The sequence below is a fragment of the Lepisma saccharinum genome, chromosome 4 (genome assembly GCF_977018435.1).
Source record: "Lepisma saccharinum chromosome 4, izLepSacc3.1, whole genome shotgun sequence".
NCBI lineage: Eukaryota > Metazoa > Arthropoda > Insecta > Zygentoma > Lepismatidae > Lepisma > Lepisma saccharinum.
The window spans coordinates 40885157-40900107 of record NC_139232.1 but is presented as its reverse complement, the minus strand read 5'-3'; the positions used below and the strand labels follow the sequence as shown (position 1 = coordinate 40900107).

The 14951-nt window shown below is 38.9% G+C and overlaps 1 protein-coding gene across 1 annotated transcript in view; it reads right to left on the bottom strand.

The window, feature by feature from the left end:
* The window catches only part of LOC145986427 (5-hydroxytryptamine receptor-like), a 699817-nt gene that overhangs the window by 18643 nt on the left and 666223 nt on the right, over nt 1-14951 (bottom strand). The window lies entirely within an intron of this gene.

The following is a 14951-nucleotide window of genomic DNA, read 5'->3' as shown; positions in this document are numbered from 1 at the left end:
TACTTCTTGGTAAGTCTTTTGGGGAAGTCTTCGGACCCCCTCCTAAATACGTCCTTGATACTTAGGTATAATGTGAAGGCATGGGAAATATTCTATTTTAGAACAGCACACACGAATGTCCTGTTATTTAATGCAAAATTTGCATAACTATTTTTTCTTTGTTTTTCTTAGAATTCATGTTTTTTTGAACAGATTTTAAAACCAGATAACAATTCTGAAACATATATAGCTCTGGACTTCTGGGCTTATTTGAATTTAACGGAACAAAAAATCAGGAGTTCGAAATGTGAAAATTGCGAACAAAGATACATCTATTCATTTTAATGCAGGTTGAGATTAAAGGAGGATCTTCAGCCACCCCAACCAGGAATAATCATCTCCCACCCACTGGATATAGCAACCACATTATTGAATATATCATACTTATAAGAGTTCCACTTCAGTTCATTCTAATTTTAAATTCCCATAGCTACGCATAAAAATATCTTTAAACAATTTATGGCAGATTTGTACCACATGCAATGTCTTTTAGAAACCATGTATTTGGTATTTACTCAGACATCTGTAGGGCGTTGTATTAAAAAAAGAAAAAAAAAACTGAGTTGAGATGGTTCCCGATCAACTCTTAAAAAGTCTAACTTTGAAATATTTGTGAAACATTTGACAAAGCATTTATGTGTTATATAATTAGCTGTACCTAAAGCACTGAAAGTACTATCATTACATATACAAAAACGAAATCCTTCAGATGTCAGAGGAAGCAAGGAAAGGCATACCCTCAAAAAGTTAGGTATAAATAATTCTCTCCCCCCTCCTCTGGTAATATCGCAAATTGAACCCTGTTTAAATGTCTAGAAAAAAATCATTTCACCTAGGAATGATATCGCGATGCGATGAGTCGAGAATTGTCACAGCCTCATCTCGTCTCCTGTGTGGCGAGATCCTTCTCGTTCATGTTTGTGTTTTTTGTTTTGTTTCGGTTTCCACTCAGAAGTTATTAAAACATTATTCTAGATTCACTTCATGCTCAGATAGGCTAATCGGGACTCTATTTTCAAAATCTCTTAATATATAGTAGGTTTAAGAAAAGTTTTCCGAACACCCTCTTACAAAGTTATGATAAATATGGGTGAGGTACAGCAGTACATTGTACCCCCAAGTTGGTCTGTAGTGTCTCGTCTCATTCGTGTAAGTATTTTGTTTTCGAAAATTCCATTTTAAATATTCAAAATAAAATGGGATCAGTCATATACTCTTCTGATGAAGATTTGTATCTTATCTTCGAATCGACGCAACCACTTCTTTAGAAAAGTGTATACGCAAAGCAGCATTCGTCTGCAGCGTGATTGTCTGATAGCAAAGCTGATTCCACCGTTCCACACACTTTTTAAACAACTTTCATCTCCTTAAAGAGGTTTCCAAGAACTTAGGTGAATGAACTAACTAGTAGCAACCACAATGTAGTAGAAGTTTAGAATGGTTTGAATTTCTGTTGTAAGGAAGATAATGTTTAGGCCTATAAGTTATAAACAATATACAGTAGACTCGCGATTATCCGAGCTAATTGGGACCGAGATTACACTTGACGAAACAACACTTAAAACTGTATAGTAATTATTTATTACTAGTACAACATAAATGAGAAGATTACTTTTTCCGCTTAGAATAGGCCTACACAGACTTAAACACCACCGCAACAATCGGATACGCTGACAATGTAACGAACACGTGCTGCGCGGACAGTGGCTTGACTCCATAAACAAACAGGGGGTGCGTTATGAAGCGCGATGTTTTCCAACCACTCCCTCAGTTAACCCGGAGCCACGGTTAATCGGGACTCGGTTAATCGCGAGTCTACTGTACACTTTTTTTTATTGGGCGAACTTAAAATAGGTTCTTTCACCTTGCGTCTGCTGTCAAATTAGCAAGGGGGGTATAGGGGGTACAACTCGATTTACGGATTTAGGGGGTACAGTACCCCCTTCAAAATATAAGTGGCGGAAACTGTTTCAGGATTAACATTCTGGGCCACAGTGGCTCTAAGTCTGTAAGAAACAATATCAATTCTCTATATACTTTCCAGAAGAGTTTGCGCGCCAGAAACTACTGCTTGAATGTGTCCTAAGCAATGTCTAATAATTTAAAACGAAATAAACCTAAGGAATCTTTCTAGACTACAATAGAATAGAAAAGTTTTTTTTTCTTAATTTACTACAGAGCGAGGTTCAGCATTTCGTAGCTCTACTGCTTAAGTCTGAACAATTAAAATAAACAATACATACATTTTTAACACTAAAATCAAATACATAACATGAATTAATTTTACGTAAATCAAAGAATACCTTAAGAGAGAATACAATGGAAGACACATCCACACATACACATGTGTACAAACGCACATTCCAATCAAGACTAAAATAACTTATACACAATTTGAAATATTCGTTGCGTCAGGTAATGTTCTTAAAGTACAGAGTGGAGTGTTTCTTGGTTCTTCTTATTGCTTAGCCGTATGAGGTAACGCTCAGTTCTTGTTTTTGTGAAAACAATTTAACTCGTTCTTTGAAATTCTTGGGGATGAAGCAGATGAAACATTATCGGGCAGATCAGCTGTTCTTGAACTTTCCTAGACCGCGGACCCCCTTCCGAAATCACTCGCCCTCACGGACCCCCAAGAATTAACTCAAAGTTTAAAACTCGAAATTTGCATCATACATATTTATTTCTAGTGTTTCATCACTGATTTTAACTATTTAAGGAAGGGAAAATTAAATGAACGCACACATTTTATTTTTATTTGCATTTTATTGTAATGTTAATTATAGTAATTACATTCAATTAATCAAACGTACAAAAAATACAATTTTTGTATTCATAATGAATACTAACAAGAGATGACACAACACTAGTTAATCTTATTTCTTGTGAGAGGGATGATGCTGCATTTTACTGACAAGTCGTGTTATATCGGTCTTAATGGTAGTAATCTGAATCCAAAGTTCTGATTCTACATTTTCCAAACGATTTCTGTACTTGTTTATAAGATAGATGAGAGCAGAGAATTATGTTTCACGTAAGTAGGTTGTTACGAAAGGCATTAATACTTTCATGGCCTTCTTTGATAGTTCAGGAAAATCATTCTGTAAGTAAGCCCAATGGTTTGCCAGTGTCTTTTCTTTGAACTGCATTTTCAGAGCACCGTCCGTTGTTACCTCCATGAGTTGGTCTTCTTCTGCTTCTGTAAGTCCTTCTACTTCATGCACGCTAACTGAAAATGGATCCCTGAGCCGATTTTTGCTTGCATCAGGCACAGAAAAATATTCTCTGAACGACTGCTGCAATGTTGTGCGAAGAGTGACCTATCGTTCTCTAACAACTCTTCTTCCGTGGAACGGTTACTGTACAACAAATTTGAGGTCATGTTCTGTCCTTTAGTTGAAAACAGGTGATTTTGACTAAATTGGAGGTGCTGAATCGATATGTAAAATCCGTTTTCTCCTAACACGTACCATTTTTATTGTACAATCACATGACATTTTGTTACACAGACATTAGACAGGTAAATCAACGTATACAAACAAAAGACTAAAAAAAATGTCTACGAAAATGTCCTTTGGTTGAAAACATGTGAGTTTAAATAAATTAAAGGTACTAAATCGATATGTGAAGTCAGTTTTCTCCCAAGACATACCATTTGTATTGTACAGTCACATGACATTTTGTTACACAGACATTAGACAGGTAAATCAACGTATACAAACAAAAGACAGTACAAACGTCTACGGAAATGATAATTGTGATCTTTTTCTCTTGTATCTATCTGAAGGAGTCTCTCTGATGATAGACCAGCAATATTCAGCAAGCATACTTGCGTTCCATCGTCCACTGAACCGCTTTTCAAATGTTGCAATGTCTTGGTTGAACCGTTCCCCATGTTCATCACTAACAGCCTATAATTTTGTGGAAAGAAGTCAAAATGAGAATCCAAAAAATGTAATTTCAGGGACATGTGGCATCCCATGATTTGGAAGCAGTGCACCAAGTTTGATGTGTAATGGGGAAGAAAAACATCTTTAGGGTTCACGAGTCGTTGATGTGATACGTTCTTGATTACTGGTACATATTCCTGTCGTGGTGGCTATATTTTCCGCATGTAATAGTTAACTCGGTCTCGGCTGTCCCATTCACACAGAAAGCAACAAAATTTGATGCATGCCAGTAAGAATTCCAATTACTTTCAGGTCTCCACAGATTCGCCACTTGAATGTATTATATTCAATGTACTGCAATATGTCACGCATTACCTCATATGTTTCCTTTTTGTGAACAGTATACGCCACTGGCACTAATGGATAAGCATTACAAATATGGAGCAAACCTGCCTTCAGACTTATCTTACACGAATCAATGAACAATCGCCATTCTGCTGGATTGTGTTCATGGCCCAACTCCTGAAATAAAGCATTAATATTGTTACAAAACGCAATTCCTCCAGTCTCCGAAAAGCAAGACGAAAAGTTACTCTGTCGCGATCGAAACGTGTTGATTTTGACATTTTTATCCAATAGATTCCATTCTTCAAGTCGAGAGCCCAAGATTTCTGCTTTTGTTTTCGATAGATTTAAGTCCCGTACCAGATCGTTTAACTCTACTTGTGTGATGAGATGTGGTGCACTTGAGAGGGTTGGTGGCGCGAAGTCGACGTCCTCGTTGCCTGAACTTCCTTCTTCAATTGATGTATCAAATTTACAATTTTCGGGAGCTTTCGGCACAGGTAGCTCTTCACTATGAGCCACTGGGCACCTTGCTGATTCCAAATTAGGATATCGGATGTGATGTTTTGATTTTGAAGAGAAGATCATTACATCTGTCAAACAAAAGTAACAGTCACTTACGTGGTCTTTGGGCTCTCTCCAAACCATTGGTACAGCAAATTTTAGCCCACTTCGCTTTCCTTGCATCCAGTTTCGCAAGTTCCTGGAACAAGAATTGCAGCAGATATGTGGTGCCCATCGCTTATCTTGATCGCCTACTCGGCATCCAAAATACAGTTCATATGCTTTTTTGACAACAGGGGTGAACGTCAGTTCACCATAACAAAATGAATCAAGGTTATTCTTACACTGACAGGACATTATGATCCACTGAATGAAGCCTCCTTTTCATACACACCTCACTAACAGAAACCTGCCACAAACGTTAAAACTTTACACAAACACCTGCAATTGCAAATCACAACCTTCACGTTGGATAGGACAAAACAGATGGCAGCCCTTGTTCGTCAGTGGTGCCAGCACGGTTATTGTTATGTAACAAATTTATCACTAGAGGATCCAGCAAAACGTTTCTTTATGTAACAATGCGAACTGATAGCGATATCATTTTTATCAAGCGCTGGAAAAAAACCAGTTAAAAACAGTTAAATTAATTTATAATTGTTTAAATGTAATTAATACACATAATGTATAAAGATGGAGTTTTTCAAAAAACGTGATACGAAGAAGTTAATTGCAGATTCGTGTTTCGCATGGAAAAATACATTAGAAAAACATATTTTTAAGCAAAGGACAAATTTCGTGTTGTACAGTGTTATTTATATATCTGATAAGTATGCTACCTTGACTAACTAGGAAAAATCAATCAAACGATCGCTGAGATGAAATTGCTTATCCAAGAGAAATATTCTTATTTCGTCTCTCAATTCCCAGAATCGATACAAAACTTTACCTCGTGACAGCTAGCGAACTTCACATTGAAGCAAAAGTTGATGATATTCACTGTCCATTTCTTTGCAGAGCTGCTCAAAAAGTCTTGAATTCAGTGACTTGCTTTTTATGAAATTGACAATTTTCACTGATTCATTTAAGGTCTGTCGAAGCTCTTCTGGCATCTTCCTGGCCACTAGTGCATCCCCGTGTAAGCAGCAATGGAACCACGTTGCCGACGGGGCGATTTCTTTTATTAGTGCTGCAAGTTCAGTAAGCCTTCCCGACGTTGCTCGTGCACCACCTGTCCTAACTCCAACGCATGTCAACCAGTACATATTATGAGATATAAACACGATTAAGCTGGCAAATACTTCTTCAGCTGTAGTGTGCGTCAAATAGGAGATGAAGAGTAAGTCCTCGTAAACACTTTTGAGATGTTCATACCTAACATAGCACATCAGCGTTGCTTTGTTTGTATTGTCTGTGCTTTCATCCAGTTGCTAAGCAAAATAGGGGGACATGCGAACTCTTTCTAATAACTGCTCTTTAATATTTTCGGACAAACTGACGATTCACTTCTTAACGGTATCATTTGACAACGGTATCAAAGAGAGATCTTTGGCAGCTTTTCACTGATCAATGCAGAAACCATGATTTTTGCAGCTGCTAATACAAGTTCTTCGGCAATTGTGTGAAGTTTTCCAGTTTTTGATATCAGGTGAGAAACTTCAAATGACGCCCTTACGGCATTCTCGTTGTTGCACCCACTAGTATACCTTTTCACAATTTTCTTGCTTTCACAATGCTCCTGCTCCTTACTTCTAAGAAAGTCAATGCTCTTTGTGATGTGTTCTTTGTGTTTAGTTTCAAGATGCCTTCGCAGTTTCGATGGTTTCATGGCGTCATTGGACAATACGTCATAACATAACACACACTGTGGAATTTGCTTGTCTTCTGGGCCTGAACACGTGAAACCCATGGACAGATATTTCTTGCTATAACGGCGGCACTTTCTAAAAAGACAGGTAAGGTTCACATTGCTTCGAACTCGACACACCCTCATCATTCAGCCAGCGGTCCATCTTAGGTCAGAAGTCACAAGCATAAAATTCACCGGCGAAATATCGAGAAGTAACTTTACCGTTACCCGACAATATGCAAAGGCCTGAACAGAAACAACTCGCAATTACTGAGAAGTCTTCGCTAACAATCGTAGACTACTCAGATGCGAACGCCGCAATCCTTTTATACGCGGCTTTCTTCGAGAACATAGCTACTCCAAAGGAAGAGAAAAAATTCTTAGAAGTAATAGTCTACAAGACTTGCCGAGGACGCAAACATCAGAAGATTCTGAACAGCTGTGAAGGCGGCTTTTGTTTGTTCGCGCTGTGGAGCAAAGTCACGCGCGAAGAAATCTGAGCCAAACAATGAGGCGTTCCCCTCCTCCACCCAAAGCACCAGCCCAGGCAATTCTCAGCCAGAACATACGTGCTGTTGCTGTAGGGACTGGCAATGCTTACTCATTTCTACGTTTTCGGCATATCTACTTCAATTTATTTTATCTCAGAAAGAGAAGGAGCCTTCGACACTGACAGCAGATTTGTGCGGAAGGTCGATTTTTCTATCTCATTTGTATTGTATAAATGTGAGTCATTCAATCGGCTGAAAGTAAACAACAAGCTACTGATAACTACATATATCATTGCCGGTTTTGTTCCCACCGAGGGACCACCTAACCAGCTTTAGACAAACACAGCTATGTAGTCATGGGCAATAAAAATGGGACACTTAGATCCTAAAATTCTAACTTCTCTGCAAGGCGTTAATAGTCTTGCCTAAATTTAAGTGGATTTTATTAGTAAAGCTTGATGGCAACTTCTACCACATCCGTAGAGTTAAGTAACACACACAACGCCTTGCAGGAAAGCGAGAATTTCAGGATCTAGGTGTCCCATTTTTATCGCCGGTGACTGTACGTCACTGGTCTCTCCTGAGATGTATTTGCTCACGTCACAGCAGGCGAATGCAGCAACCACTCAGACGAGCCTATCCTTGGCATTTTCCCGCCCTGTTTTGTTATTGGAAGTTTAGAAATAACACCGCCTACGCGTTGAGATACTTCGTAATTACTAACTTCGGGTTTGGTGCTGCAACCTGTAGATATTATGGGGAGGAAAGGTTGTGGGACGTCTCGGTTGTAAATGATTGATACGACACACCGTCGTATGAAAAATTCCCAGTTCTTCGGCTCAGTTTTGAAATTCTCTTGCGGCGAAATGACTCCGTTCTCATCTCGAGGTGCACATAAACAGGTCGTTTGACGGGCTTCCTTTCTGAGCACATATCTCTAAAAGGCGCCATGAATCTTACACATAAATGCACGTAGTTCTTCGCATTAAAGCTTGGCGCATACCCTTTGGTGCAGACGCAAAAGGTGTTATTACCGAAACAAAAAAAGTTTTTACCCTTTTCAAAATTTGCTCCGCTCATATTTGCAGGAAATAAAAAAGGAGAAATATTGCTTCCCTTATTATTGCGTGGAGGAGAGGTGATGCAACTTCGGCTAAAAGGTCTACATTCCAATCTTATGTGAGCGGTGAAATGAAGATGGGTCTGGCCTTCTTCCTTCGAACTGGCAGCACACGAGAAAGGAAATATTTCTTAATTTTGGCTTTATTTACATGCCGAAATTTAAGACCATAGGTGTGCTTCACCTACGTCATAAACTGTTGAACTGTTTAGAGCAGCCATAACGAACGCTAAGTAGTGAATATTTCCTTGCAGAAGGCAAATAAAATTGGCCGCAAATATGGTGGCTGCGCTCGTCCGGACGTCACGTGACGTCACCTACAGAGCATTTTCTTCCAGTTAATCATCACTTTCGGTATTGTCTTACTCGTGTACGTGAAAAGAAGAATACAGGCATATACTCACCCTTGCACACATATAAACATACAGACAGTATAGTTTATATTCCACATACACACATTCTCACCCTTACACTCACACATGCTTACTCTTACACTCACAAATGCACTTACTATGCACATACAAGGAAATATATAACGTCACCCTTAAACATAGTCTAAACAATATACATTAAGGATATGGATGCTTTGTCTTTCTGAAGCATAACCTTGAAAAGAAAAAAAATCAATTTCTCGGGTTTTTCACTGATATGGGCATGTTACGTGGTATTTGGGAGGCATGCAAATCTAATTTCAGTCCATTTGTTTGTTTCGTCAGTTTAAGTCATATTTATATCTCGAGATATGGATGAGTGTGATGGATGGACACCGGTGGTTCAAACTTCATACAACTTTGATTTAATATTGTTAGGCTCAAACCTGGTGGATGGTGGTGTGCTTTGGCGGTTTAAAATTATGAAAATAGGACAGGTGAGGGGTGATTTGCGAAAAATTTCCAATCTGGGTAGATGCCATCCCTACTTCAAACAGTGCATACATAAAGTGACCAATAATTATCATAATATTAGAATGGATTCACAGGTGCAACAATAAGTGATTTAGAAATAAGCATTTCGTAAATTTTCTGGCTTGTTCAATCATTTCTTTAGCTAGCACTGGCTACTTCCCGCGCTAAGAGTGGACGATTTAGAGAGAGGCTTAGAGATGGATATATAGTACGGCATTTCTCACTATTTCTTAACTGAGAGTGCATGGGACAGAAGGTGCCTTGCTAACTTCCACCGTCAGAGTTGTCGCATATGTCAATCTCCGTCTATCGCCAAGGTTTCTAATTTCGAGACGCTACTTTCTAAATTACTTGGTTATAACGCATATTAGTTAAAGTGGACGCTTTAACTAAAGTGTTGGCCAGATAATATAATAGATAATTTGAAGTTTCTTGGACAAAGAGAACTAAGTAGTTGATATAGAAACAAAGCCTATAGCCTTAGCGCAATGGCACTATGATGAAAAGTGAAGAAAACATTGTTTTTCTTGTATTTTCTCTTTTCATTCAATCAACTTATTTATTTGCGGCAGTGAACATAGGGAATTAGAAGATGAACGTAAAATAACAGAGGTGCAAAAGAGTGCATTACAAAATGGTTATTCTTACTGTGAAGTGGCAGATGTGATCAAAGAGGAAGATAACATGGTATTCTAGAAAAATAAAGTCCTTTCAAGGTCAAGGCTTTAGAGTGGTGAGCTCATGGAGTCCCATCGCCACTGTTTTCTTCTTGTCTACTATTATGGCTATCAAGTTGTTCCTAGTAGTTCTTGTGATGCTGCGTCAAATCCGAAGTTTTGGGACCGCTCTCGTACGTAAGACCGGAGCGCTACGCAGCGAGAAGTTAGAGCAAAATGTACAATACCCATCTGTTTAGGATATAATTGATTTGATTGATTGGTTTGCTTATTTTCCTTCACTTCTCTGCCACTTTTGGTTAATCGTGAAGATGACGATGAGTGATATGATGAAACTAATGAAGGTAGACTCACAAAAAACATCCATGCCTTGGATTCGATCCGAGACAAGGGCTCACGCAGAGGAGGGGCACTTGCCCCCCACCCCCTGAGATATCTAGAAATACTTCATATAGATCAATTTTTGAAATTGTAGCGTGGTGGACGAGGGGTGCCGTGAAAGACAGCAGATTAAGTGCCTTTGCAAATTATTCTAGTGTCGGGGAAGGTTTGTGAGATTTCTCTTAAATGGAGGGAAAAGCATCGTTCAGTTTCCCCCCACTTTAAGCACTGCTCCGTCTAAGAAAAAAATCCTTAATCCGAGACCCCTGGTGACGTTAACCACTCCGACACGGAGGTCGGCATGTAGGAAATAACTTCGCACACACAAACAGATGTAGAAGCCTACTTAACGTACGCCGAACTTCTATAAAGAAGAGAAACGAAAAATAATGCCTTCTTGTCTTCATATGCCGCCACGTTGCGGCGAAGTTCGGAACCAGTTGCGTGCGGTTTTCGAGTAATACATAACTTGTGTACAGCAGGCACAGATGTAAATCTATGTAATGACTATATTCTCCAAAAATCACCTGCAGTAAGATCACGAAACAAAGGAGTTTCTTATAACCCTGTAACCCTGTAACCTATAATAAACTAATTGTGCTATAGTAACATAACGTCTATTTAAGAATATAAAATTAACAGGAAGATCAGGTCAGGGACAATATAACTAAGTTTTCTCTTTTTGTGAGTTATCAACAAATCTCAAGTTCTCGTATATATAGTCCGGAGATTATTAGAGCAATAATCTACATTTGCAATTACTCATCACGAGCTGAAAGCAACATGAAAATCCTTGTCCAGACCGTTGTAAACCGTTATCTGGTTTTATCCAGCGTGCACAGGGTTCTGCTTCTGACATCAAATAGCAGCTTCCTGAGGCTACTCTTGCTCCTGACATGCATGAAGGTTCCTGCCGAGTGAAGTGAATCATAACTCTGTACCCCGGCAGGGGGTAGCTGAAAATGCATTCAGGAGGAAGGTGCAATTTATAATGCCCAAATACCTTAGTTTCTCTAAGACATTTCAAATTGTAATAAAGTATATCCCCTAACTCCTCACTCAACAGGCTTGCCCCTTATTTCAAAATTCTTGGTCATGTTATTGATATAATAAAATACTTGTATACTGCTTCCTGTATACAATTGAAAATGTCCACGTTGTTTTCGTAAATTCAAAACACAACAAACAAAGAAGAACGCTCACTTCAGCCATTATTTTTGCCACAACTACAAATGGAAGATCATTTCTAAAATTTCTGACACTAACGGAAAAATTATAGCAACTTAGTTGCACAAAAGAGTAAATAAACTGACTTGAAGCTTAGAATTAAATTTAGAAATTACGGCTTGGAATTATAGCTCACTACGTCAGGAACAAAACTCACATGTAAATTTTCTAATAATTCATCATATTGATAAAACCAGCATTTCAAGTTTGATACTATTTAGGACTTCATTTTTTGCAGTTTACAGATCGCAGAAGGGAATTATATTTCTATCTTCATCTCCAAGGTTTATCCAAAGAAATATCAGTTAATTGAATTTGTTTGTATGCGAACTCTCGGTAAATATCGTGTAAATACGATTTGGTAGTTGTCAAAACTGGCGTTGTAATTTGAGATGGATGAGACAGATAACCAACTTTTCTGAAACTTCCAGATATCTTTGTTTTCTGCGAGATAGTTTTTGTATCCGTGGAACTACAATAGGTGTCCAGATTGAACTTCACTAACCTTAATAAAAACGTAGTGAGTTAACTTGTGTTATTAAAAATATATATTCCAATAAACCTTGATTTGAATTTTGTAATTCTGCCACTTTTGGCTAATCGCTATGATGAGGAAGTGGAACAATATGATGAAATTGTTGTAGGGACACTCACAATGAACACCCATGCCCACACCGCTATTCCAACCCGCGATTCCTGGCGTCGTAGCGAGCATTGCTAATCACTCCGCCACGGAGATGGACAAATAAAGGCACATATTATTTACTTTCATATTTCTGGATATCATTTTTCTTATTTTCGTGTCTTGTTAAGGAAAATAGTTGGTGGCTATCACCACAAAGATAGGAAGGGAAAGAAAGAGATATTTTCTTTTAGCAAAAACTTCCAATCGGCATTCATAAAATATAGCTTCCTTGTTTGGTAGCCGATTTGTAGCTTCTTGTGACAAGACATTAAAAAAAATTATATGGCACACTTCTTTCGAAAAAAAAATCGATTCGCTTAGACCCCCTATAACGGACTTCCTTTTTTACCTTGGGCGGAAATTAAACGGATCAGTAGGGAAGAAAATGATGAATTTATATGGGGGGAAGTTCCCTTTCAAAGACCCCTCCTTTCCTTCCCATTTCTTTGCGAAATTGCTCTTCGCGGGGGCGAGGAAGAAACTCGAGGCAGGGAAAAAGAAACAGTGCAACAAAATTTAGTTGCAGGTCGCTTGGAGTAAAATCTCGCAAGGCAATCCACTGGTAAGAGGAGAAGAGGGTGGCTGGTGAAAAAGGGGGTGGTGGGGAGGGGGAATTGGTGATTGCCTCTTTGCGTCCTTGCTGTCAAAAGCTGACAAGCCGCCACGAACGAGAAAATTGAAATTAAGGGGTGAATGAGTTTATAAATCAAAATATATACAGGGCATCCACGGTAAAACTGATTTTTTTACCTCCCTACCATTATTTCATCCCACAAAGAAGCAGGCGTCGCCTTATCGCGAAAATGAATGCTCAGTGGTGATATGATAGGAAAGAATTCAATGTAATAAGCAGTATTCAAGTTAGTGCGGTTGGAGCCTCTACGTTGATGGTAACTTCGACACATCACGGTCTGATTGCTGGCCTTCCCGGTCTCCTGATATTAAGCCACTTGGATTTTCTTCTAAGTGATTAGGGAACAAGATTGATTATGATTTGATTGGTTTTACTTTGCATTTCTATCACTTTTGGATCATTGTGAAGATGAGGATGAACGGTAATAAAATAAAATTGATGAATGGACTATCAAAAACGTATAGGGACGACACAACAAGAGCTCCACAGAGGTTTATACTGGCTGTGAAACTAGACGCCAGAGCATCACTAGGCTGATTAAAGTTCAGGGTGTATTACGTGGAGGCGAGGTTGACATTTGGGTGGTTTTGAGATGGACACCTTTACACCCCGGTTCATTATAAGTAAAGCTGAGCTGAGCCGATACCACTTTGAACCGATACCGATACCGATACTCTTACCGATTCCCACCGATACCGGCGCTTGAGAATTGCAATAATTAAAATTTGTTCAAAATGCTGATCAATAATATTGTGTAAATATTCTTCTCCAATTATATGCATTGGAGTACTGCAACGGACCACTTTCGCTCTCTCAAACTTGTTCGAATCTCTCACGCTCGAACGTACCGCACTCGTAGTGGAATGTTTCGAATCGTCCCGTATTTCAGAGCCTAATAAGCAGCACAGTCAACCTAATAACTCTACATGGAAGGAAACCACTCTATGCAATTACAATTCTAAATAATGATTTCGTATATTATGTAAGACTCAAATACAGCACATACGAGGGTCACTATTTATATTTTGAGCCTAACAATGAAAAAACAGGAATTTGGCATTGAAAACTGCTTTATTGTTTTTCGAAGTATTCTCCTTTATGGTCAATATACTTTTGCATTCGTTCGAACCATTTGTCAAAGCAGTTTTTCCAATCTTCTTGAGACTCCTCCATAATATGGGTTTTGAACGCATCAACGGCGTCTTCCGCCGACGAAAATCGTTATCCACGCAATTTATTCTTGACATTCGGGAACAAGAAGAAGTCATTGGGTGCCAAATCAGGACTGTACGGCGGATGACCCGTCAATTCGATTTTTTGACTGTTCATAAAGTCGGTTGTTAGACGAGATGTGTGACAGCTGGCATTGTCTTGATGAAGAATGATCCGACGGCGTTTGTTTGTTTTCCGTATTTGACTTAAGACCTCTGGCAAACAAATTATTGTGTACCATTCAGAGTTGACCGTTCTACGTTCCTCTAAAGGCACAGTTGCCACATGACCAGTTTTCCAGAAAAAACAGGCGACCATTTGTTTCGATGTGCTTCGAGCGCGAACAACTTTTGTTGGATTGGGTTCATCTTGAAACACCCATACAGTCGACTGCTGTTTACGTTCCGGCTCATATGCATATATCCATGATTCGTCACCTGTTACAATCTTATATACGTCTTTTGAAGCACCACGATTGTATTTATTGAGCATTTGTTTGCACCAATTGACGCGAGCGTCTTTTTGAGTTTTTGTCAAATTGTGTGGGATCCAACGAGAACATAACTTTCTCACAGCTAAATGACCATGTAATATTTTATATATGCTGGTGGAACTAATGCCTATGGTTGCCTCAATCTCACAGTATGTCACTTGACGATCTTGCAGCATTAGGTTTTGCACAGCATCAATGTTTTCTTGAACAACAACTGATTTTGGACGACCTTCGCGAATCTCGTCGGTGAGCGAATGGCGGCCACGATTAAATTCGTTATACCAGCATTTCACAGTGGCAAAGGATGGGGCTTCATCGCCAAATGTGGAAGTAAGTTGATCGATGCACTCTTGTCTTGATAATCCACGTCGAAAATCGTAAGAAATCATCGCACGAAAATGTTCACGAGTTAATTCCATTTTATTGTTGTCGCGCAATCTCCAAGGCAACATAAACAACACAAATGAAGCTATTGACAAAACATTTGAAGTACGTTATG